This window comes from Anas platyrhynchos, chromosome Z (assembly GCF_047663525.1).
Source record: "Anas platyrhynchos isolate ZD024472 breed Pekin duck chromosome Z, IASCAAS_PekinDuck_T2T, whole genome shotgun sequence".
Taxonomy (NCBI): domain Eukaryota; kingdom Metazoa; phylum Chordata; class Aves; order Anseriformes; family Anatidae; genus Anas; species Anas platyrhynchos.
This window is the reverse complement of record NC_092621.1, coordinates 51,733,494-51,742,486: the sequence shown is the minus strand read 5'-3', so window position 1 is coordinate 51,742,486 and position 8,993 is coordinate 51,733,494. Positions and strand designations below refer to the sequence as shown.

Sequence of the window (8,993 nt, the reverse complement as noted above, 5' to 3'; positions counted from 1 at the left end):
TTGAAGAAGTGGTATGTGATGCTGCAGTACATTCAGGGCTTCCCTCACTTGAAGAGAAATAACAGTGAGGGCCTAGATCAGGTGTCTCACTCACCTTGCTGAAGTCTGGAGGAAAATCAACCAGATCTCATCTCCTCAGATATTTTCCTGTGATCTTAGTGCAAGCAGCTGGATACTTGTCCTTTCAGCCAGCAGGCTGAACGAGACAGAGGCTTATTTTGGATGGTGGAGGAGTTTCTGGCCCCTGTGAAATAATTACACAGACTGTATCACTAGATGTTGTCGCTGTAAGGCTGTCCATAATCTGGAAGGTAAAAATAAGAGAGGAAAAATAGAAAAGGTGTGGATTAAAGTCGCATCTTGAATGTATAGCCAAGATTCAGTTTTCTGATAAAGTAACAGATGGACCTGTGGAAAGTTAAGACATCAGTGCTTGCTTGTGACAATTTTTATTATATTACTGTGAATGGGAGGCCTGAATGGCATGACGTCCTAAATGGTCTTTAACAGCTCACGGTCCATTATTAGGACAGATGAAACAGAAAGGCAGGGAGTGAGGAAGGAAGGGAGGGAACAGTAGGTAGGTAACAAATGTGATGTAAATTATGGAGAGCAGTGTAGAAAGAAAGGAGAATTTGTTGGGAGGAGGGGACTATCAATAAATATTTTTTATAAAGTGTAAGTGAGAAGTAACACAGCAGATATAAGGCAGGATAAGATATGGAACAATGCTGTGAAGTGAATACAGGTCTGGGAGTGGAAGTACCAGCTGGAGAAGAAGGAAGGGGAAAAAGAGACATATGGACAAAGGATAGAGAAAGTCTTTGTGCAGGTTGTTTACCTGAAAGGACTGAATGGAGAAGCCAGTGACCTGAAAACTTTTATTTTCCTCCACTTGACAAGTCTGTAACACTGCAGTTACATCCTCTATACCTATTTTATTGTCTTATCCAGGTCTTCTGAGCCCTGATTAATGGGCAGCCCTTTCCCACCACCCTACACCAGAAAAGCTTTCTTCCTGGCCTGTTTCAAGGAAACATTTCTGTGTGCTTTAAAGCTGCATATGTAGCTCTGGGCCCTTGACCTGAAAAGTTAATGACCTGTGGCCATTGTAGAGCACCATTACCAAAATCTGAAAGTGCCTTTTCTTTTGTCACTCAGAAGTATTTGGAGAGCCTAAATGTATAGTGCTTAACATTTGGTGTTCTTTAAGCAAAAGTTCTGTATCAGAAAATTTGGTGTATTATTTTGGTAGGTTCAGGAGCTAAAATTATAAACTTCTGAACTGTTTCAGTTTCATATCAATTTATATTACCTGGCATATTTATGGAGCTTATTCCATGATGAAATTTACAGTCAGATGCAAAGCCAATAGAGATAAACTGAGGGCACTGCAGAGTGCTGAGTACCTTGAAGATGTACAGAGCAGCAACTGATTTTACAACTGCAACTAAGAGGAGATTCATGCCTTTGGAAACCCAAAGGAGACACTAATTGCACTCTCCTGGGGAGACAGCTAACATGCTAAGCCACTTATCTTTTCTAATTATTCTTGATCCATTTGCTCATTATATATAAAACAAAACAAAACAAAACAAAACAAAACAAAAAAAAAAAAAAGCATGTCTCTACAAGGTATTGATACTTTGCTTCTGATTCTGCTCCATCATGTTCAAAAGCATGCAAATGAATTTGTCCTGTGGGACCTGTAGCCATCGTGTTTGCATCTATGTTTTTGCTGTGATTCTGGGATGTTGTCCATGGCAGCTCAGATTGAATGAAGTCTCAGGGGAGCATCTGTCCCTTTGGTTAGGCACAAGATGTTCACTGTTCACACAAGTCTGTACCCTCTGTACTCTCCAATAGGATTTTTTTCTTCTGTTCTTTGTTTGCCTCTTGTCTTCCTCTAAAGAAAGTCTTTTCAAACAAGTTGCAATAATGTTTGTTCTTTCTGCATGGAAACACATAAAAACAACTAACTGTACATACAGACAAAGTGGTCAGGTGGAAAAGGATGTATTAATAGAACTTTCTTCAAAGTTTCTTGCCAGACAGAGGCTAATTATAGATTGCATGTTTCATAAAAAAGAAGGGCAAGCTTGTATGGGAGTTGCATTCCAAAGAATATGGTACAGGTAGGTAACTCAGCCTTCCCTGTGCTTCTCCAGACTGAACCAGCTCTGAGTCACCTGTATTATACACATGTTCAGCAGGCCTTGATTATTTGTAGTGGTTGAGGAAACAGTTCTTGGGACTCTCCTGAGAGCCTGGTGAATGAAATAAGTCTGGCCTTGTTTCCAGCTTCAACATGTTGTTGCAGTAGAGGCTTCCAGCAGAGCTGGTGAAACAGTTTTTCTCCTCCCATACCCCCCAAAAAACTTCTATTTGGTGGAAAATACCACCTATATAACAAGAACTCTTGTATGTCATTCCAAGTTAATGACTGTTCTTGACACAAAGATGCAACCTGATCATTTACGGAGTGAAAAGCATTCAGTTCATAACTGCCTTTCCACGGATGACAGCTATCTCTTGAAGAGGATGTAATTTACTCTATAGGAAAATTTTGAAAACATTCAGGAAGACAAAGCTATTGTGCTGTGTGGAGTTTTGAGATGCTTAAATACATTTTATTTACGAAGGAGTGGTAAGGTAACCAATATTGCTTCAAGATTATAGAAAAAAAGAACTCTTTCATCTGAACATACCAGGTTAATTAGGTATTAGCTTGTTTCCATTTCAGACTATACATTACGAGCCAATCTTTAAAATCTTCCTTTTCTTTTTCTTGACTAAGTTCATCTGAGGAAAACGTAATTCTAAAGTTGAATGAGATACATATAGAATAAAACCCAAAACAATAAAACATACTTCTAGCTTTTTAATATTTGAGGCAAAATTTAGTTAGTATTTTAATGGCTTTTAACACTTATTTACTTTTACTACCTGTTGCTTCTACACTTGTTACTATCTGTTTCCAGAATACAATATGTTGTCATTGGATCTTTATAGCTTTCTTGCACCAGAAAAGAATGAATAACTTGGTTGAAAATTCAAAATCTTGCTATGCATTTTTATCCTTTTTAAAATTTTGACTTGGAATCTTGACTTACACAGAATAGAAAATTATATTGGTTTAGTCAAACTGAAAAGCAGAGTTTTTCATAGAAATTAATATGCTTTTCAAACATATTAAACATATTGCAGTGAACTGACTTTAGTTTTATGTGTGAATGCATATTATTTTTATGTAAATCTAACCAGCTGCTATTAGCTTCTCATGACTTGGTCTGAACCTTCATTTCAAACTTCAGTAAATTATCTGTTTACAGAGAAGAAAGTAAACATAAACAAAAATAATCAGTGCTCTGCTGTTTTCAGAGGAGCCTTGAAAATGAACCAACATGAAAATTTGTCTCTGCTTTTCACCATCTCTACCAGGAGCCCTCAGGTTATCAAAGTAATAATCATGAGGCAGCTTTCAGATCAGCAAAACTTGAAAGCTTTCCTTCCCTTGAAAAAAATAATGTTGTAGACTACAGCAAATGCACAGAGAGATGAAGAGCAATGATGATGTGCTGTTTCTGGTTGGGAACAGCACTGCCCAGCACAGTGTGCATTTGCTCAGCCTGGCCTTCATTTCTCTGCTACTGAGGTGCTGGTTCCCAGGAAAAAAGGCAGGGTTTCACTCTGATCAGTGACTAAATGTGAACTCATCTGATATCACGATCGTTGTGTTGCATTTAGCCCTGCTAATGCTGTTATGCTCAATGCTGTCTGCTTTTTAATCTCTTTACTACACTTCCTCAAAAGGCACATACCTCACTCATGAAACTTCAAATGAAACATGGACTATGGCATGGTATGTGTGCAGACAGACAGGTCTTCCTCTTACTTTCTGTGAAAATAAGCAAAAAGAGTTTCAGTAATTCTGGGGATAAAATACTCTAGCAATTTTCTTTTTAAAGGATTTTATTTGATATGTCATAAGTGGCAAGAGAAAGTAAGATATTTTTTCCAATTTCTTTTGTCTGACATAGACTTTCTTTGTCTTGACTTTCCTCGTACATACATCTCTCTGAATTTTCAAGAGAAAGATCCAAAAGAATATCAGTGTAGAAAAGGAAAAAAAAAAATAGGAAAAGGAAAAAAAAATACAAACCTTCCCCCCCCAAAACAAAACAAAACAAAACAATACAATACAAAACAAAAAAAACTATTTGTGGCCATAATGGGATAGTATTAATAATTTCATCTGTTATAGGATGTGAAATTAGCTTTGGCATTAACATAGTCACCCTTGCAGAAAACCACAGGATGTAATTCTGTGCAGTTGCTCTGGAGAAGGAAATGTTGGAAACTCTGTATCTGATCTGCCAGTGGGGCAGGTCTCCAGCAAAGAGCTCTGCAGAGAGCCAGGTGCTATGAGAGGAGATGATGTTATCATATATGGCTCCAAGAAGCTGTTGTATATTGCATGAAGGCCACAGGGAGTGTCTAGTCTTTCTCTGGATACACTGGATATTCTGCAGAGAGTACTTGTAGGAAGATACACATGCATGTTTCCTTCTGAAGGAGCAGTTACATGGTTTACAAAGTGCTTTCACTGCAGACCTCTGGAATTGTTTGTCACTGCAACAGTAAGGAATGATCGCGGTCTGTTTCACCAGATTCCAGTGGACTGGTATTTTTTGCATGTACATACATAAAACAAAACAAAACAACAGCTACAACAACAAAACAAACAAACAAAACAATGGCACCCCGAAAGAAATCCCCAGGCAGCTGCTTTACAAAAACAGCTTTCTCTTTTCATCCGTGTCTCTAAAGGAGAATTGGCAGGAATATTGCTGTAGTTCATTGATTGTAACACTTTTGGCTAAGTAAAATGCAAAATTTGGCATGTAAATCTTCACTAAACTACCCAAATAACAGACATTTTTCCCAATAGTGTTAAGTAACCAGTGTTAACTACTAGATGTCAGTAGAGATAGCCTACAGTGGCTTAGCACATCTGAAATTAGGCCACAGTCTTTTGAAGCTTGAAGTTGATGAGCTAACTATTTATATCTTGTGTGAAAGTCAGGAAGATCTTCTGTGTAATAAGATTAAATAAATAAAAGTTGAAATGATAATTAGCCAGTAATTGCAAACTTTGACCAAATTCTTCCTCTGCTTGGTCAAAGAAGATGCTAGCAAGAACATTTTGAATTCTGCAACCATAATTACACTTCTGCCTTGGAAAAGTTTGCTCTTAGGAAGTAAATCCATAATTTGAGGTGAGTGTAAACTGTGGGGAAATGTTCAATGACAGTGGAAAAATGTTCATTTTTGATGGTAAAACCTGAGCTGACTGAAGTCTAGCTATATGTAGAAGACTAAATATTCTTTGGATCATAATGGGTATTTATTTGCAATAGTTGAATTAAGCCACAGTATTGAAAAGTCCTGCATCTAAAACTTAAATATAGCAGAGCATAAATATATGCCACTAGTGGAGAGATGGTGCTTCTGAAAGATCATTTTTTCAAACCTCTATTGATCAGGAAAAACAAGCATTGAATGCATTGTTCCTCTCTTTCTGATGCATTAATACACAACCAGAAATTTGGAAGGGCAAAGGGCTATATTCATCAGATAGTAGGAAAATCTCCAGTGATGACCTAAGCAGCTGCTAGTTTTCCTTGATTACACACATCAAGGGTTTCTGTTGTGTTTAACAAACTTGATTGATTAGGTAAAACAATGTCCATTTGCAGAATCATTGCTCCCAGATGGTGGCTGTTAGTGTGCACTTCATAAACCCCTTTCTTTCTCTTTTTATCCTTCATTTTCCCCCAAGATTTGTAACTAAGTTATAGAGTCATTTTGGGGAAGAATTTTGGGGAAGATTGGCTTTGGCCCCAGTGAAAAATAATACAAGGCTTACCGATATCGGCTATAGTTTGCACTGTCCAATAGATTAAAATGATATCCATTTGGAATCACGGTAATGTGAGATGAAGGGGTTCTTGAAGTAATAGGTCTTCGTGTCACTTCTATTGCCAATGCAGCATTATTCCCTGCAGTACATATTTAATAAAATGAAACTTAAGAAACTATTAGAAAGAGAGGATATGTTAGTGGTCTAATCATCACAGTCAAAATATTTGGATTCCATCACTTGACATTCTTGGCAAGGTTATGTCAAGCTGTAACCTATCTTAGATAAATAAACAGACTTCAATACATATTGAATGTACATGTATATTACATCTTCAGCTGGTGAAAATACATAGAATTCGCAATCTGGCCTTCTACCATTTTTGATATTTTTGCATTGGTTCTTTAATATCGTGTGCTAGACTTGTAAGTTAGTTGTGGTCTCCAAATAGTTCTGGTGGTGATGAGAAAAATAAAAATCCATGTACCACTGGTACACAGCAGTTTCCTCTGTTTCTTTGGCTGAAAATAGGGTTTGAGGTATGCTGTGAGTATACTAAGGAAAACTTTGAAAATATATTACTGCTACAGTCAGAGAACCTTTTTTTGGAAAGAGAAAACAATGTCTGAGATGTAGCTAAAAACTGTTAATGTACAGTGATCATACTACTTTTATAGTACTATAGTAGTATACTACTTTTTATTAGTGGATATTAACGATACTTGGGGGAGACAAATCCTTAATTCAAATTATGAATAGTTAACCTACAGAAGTTTTGCTTCTGTGAGAAAAACAAATGCACAGTCACTTGGACTAAACAAAGTTCACTGCAGTTGGGATGTTTTACCTTTAGACCTCAAAAATTTGATTTCATCAGGGAGAGTATTTTCAGTAATGGGAATAATCTGATAGTGTTTAATTCAAGGCTTGTGTGTGGGGATCAAAGCAATATACATGTATATCACTGGCTTATATTCACTCATTCTTGGATCTTTGTTTTGCTCTGTCACATGCATGGCAAAAGCATATCTAGGCATTGTGTCACCTAAGTGTGTTCCTTCATTCCCTCTTCTGTTTGTCATTCAGCAGTCTAAATACAGAATTGGACACAAACACAGAAAGCATTAGTTCAGATTTCAGGACAAAAAATAAATGTCTCAAGGAGGAAAGAAAGAAAGGAGGCTGAAGCCACTTAGCTGTACGTCACTAAGCAGTAGGTTAGATGATTTGCACCCAGGCCTGAGTGCATGTTTCAATTCACTGATGGTACCACTATAGGTGGTTTTTATACATACATGTATATGGCTTTCACCCAAGTAAAAGCCAAACTGATTCTGTGCTAATTCATGAGAGTTTGTAGCCCTTATTCAGCTATGATGAAAAGGCCCGTGTAGCTCTTTAGCATATGTTCCTGCTTATCTCAGAGTGAGAAGCGAGTATGTAGCAATGCACTTAGAGGGAGTGGCTGAAGCACAGCAGTTGTTTCTGCTATAACGTAAGCGTGAGAAGAGCACTCTGTTGAAAGCAAACTTTTGGTCCAGGATATAATCCCTTCCTTGTAGAGTGCCTTGCTGGCTGTTGACTGTCTCCCTGAGGAAGTTCCTTGGCACGCAATTGCTATAACACAAATTATCTGTAGTGCCTTGGGCTTGACTAGACTAGATAGCATCCCTGAAAACTGCACAGAGCTTTTTGCAACCTGTAGGTTTTATGAGAGAAGGGATAAGCTAGAGGAGAGCAGTAAGATTAGTCTGGATCTTCTTGCTTCTTCCTTTTACTTATACAAAGTAGAAGAAGATATTGTAGGGTTAGGCAAAAACATAGCCAGCTTCTTTCTGATATGACCTGTAGACCTTAATTTTCATAGCAAATTAACCCAGAACTCCACATACTGCATACTTTAAGAATGTTTTTCAAGAATGCCACAAATCCTGTGTAAAACATATAAATAAACAATTGATAAGGGCATGGGCATGCATCTGGATCCTGGCCTATATCTATTTATCTCCTTCCTTCACAGCTGCAGTTCAGGTTGCTAAGGAGCTTCTGCCCTAGCCCAGCCCTGGTATGGCGATGGTTTTAACATGGAAATCAGCATGGAGCTGCTTATAAGCTCCAGGCATTTCAGATCACTCTGTGGTACTGTTAGTGCAGCACCTTGGAGTCCTGATCCACTAAGCCCATACATAGGTCAACTTAGTGAGTGATATTTCTGCTACTGGGGCTAAGAAGGATGCAAAGATGCTGGTATTGTCTGGTGACAGGACTCAGGGCCTGGGACAGAGGGAATAGTTCCAGTGAGCTTGAAGGAGAAGCTTGTGCCAAGCTGACCAAGAAAGAAAAGTGAAAGAGGGAGTGCAGAAATCCATTTTTAGCAGTGATCTTACCACATTTTATAACGAGTGTCCTGGGTTTTCCTCTGAGTCATGGAGTAGTCAAAAGCTGCTTTATGCAGCGCGTGTCCTCAGCAGTCTCTGTGGAGCTTCTCTTGGCTTCAGACAGTTAAATCAGACCTCAGCACAGCATGCGTAGTGCATTCCTGTGGTCATCTCTGCATTCACGTATTGCCACAAAATATTTAACAGAGGTGCCAGCTGTCTACTGGAAGGTGCTGCAATTGTGCATATCCACCTGCTGGGATTTAGAGATGGCACCGATGAGCATTAGCCTGTTGCAGACACCAGTCACCAGAGCACAGCTCCAGTTTTCCACCTCCTAACTGTTTTTTTTTTTGCAAAGATGGAACAATTTGTTTCAACAAGGTTCTCTTTGGCTTATAGTCAAGAATGTTTTAAAGCTACAGTATGTTTCTTCTTTCATTATTTTTTTCTTACGAGGATATAACAGTGGTTTAATATTTAAACAAACAAACAAAATAAAAAGTGGGAGATTTGAATTTTTTTTTAATAAAAAATAAGTGAGAGTTCTTTTGTTAATGAACATATTTGTGGTTATTTACATCTACGGATAGGCAAGTTGCTGATCTCTAATTGGCTGTGCTGCTAAAATAAGCACACAGAGTTCTACACTGCAGTGGTAAATAAATAATAACGTTCAAAACTGAAGCTGA

At 38.0% G+C, this 8,993-nt stretch overlaps 1 long non-coding RNA gene across 1 annotated transcript in view; it reads right to left on the bottom strand.

The window, feature by feature from the left end:
- Positions 1-8,645, bottom strand: part of LOC101793756 (uncharacterized) — a 30,403-nt gene extending 21,758 nt beyond the window's left edge. Inside the window, exons 1-4 of the long non-coding RNA XR_003493000.3 lie at positions 8,311-8,645; positions 5,930-6,062; positions 3,822-3,898; positions 95-304 (exon numbers count right to left, since the gene is read on the bottom strand). This is a non-coding gene — a long non-coding RNA (uncharacterized lncRNA). The remainder of the gene's footprint in view (positions 1-94; positions 305-3,821; positions 3,899-5,929; positions 6,063-8,310) is intronic.
- Between the last annotated feature and the right edge of the window lie 348 nt (positions 8,646-8,993).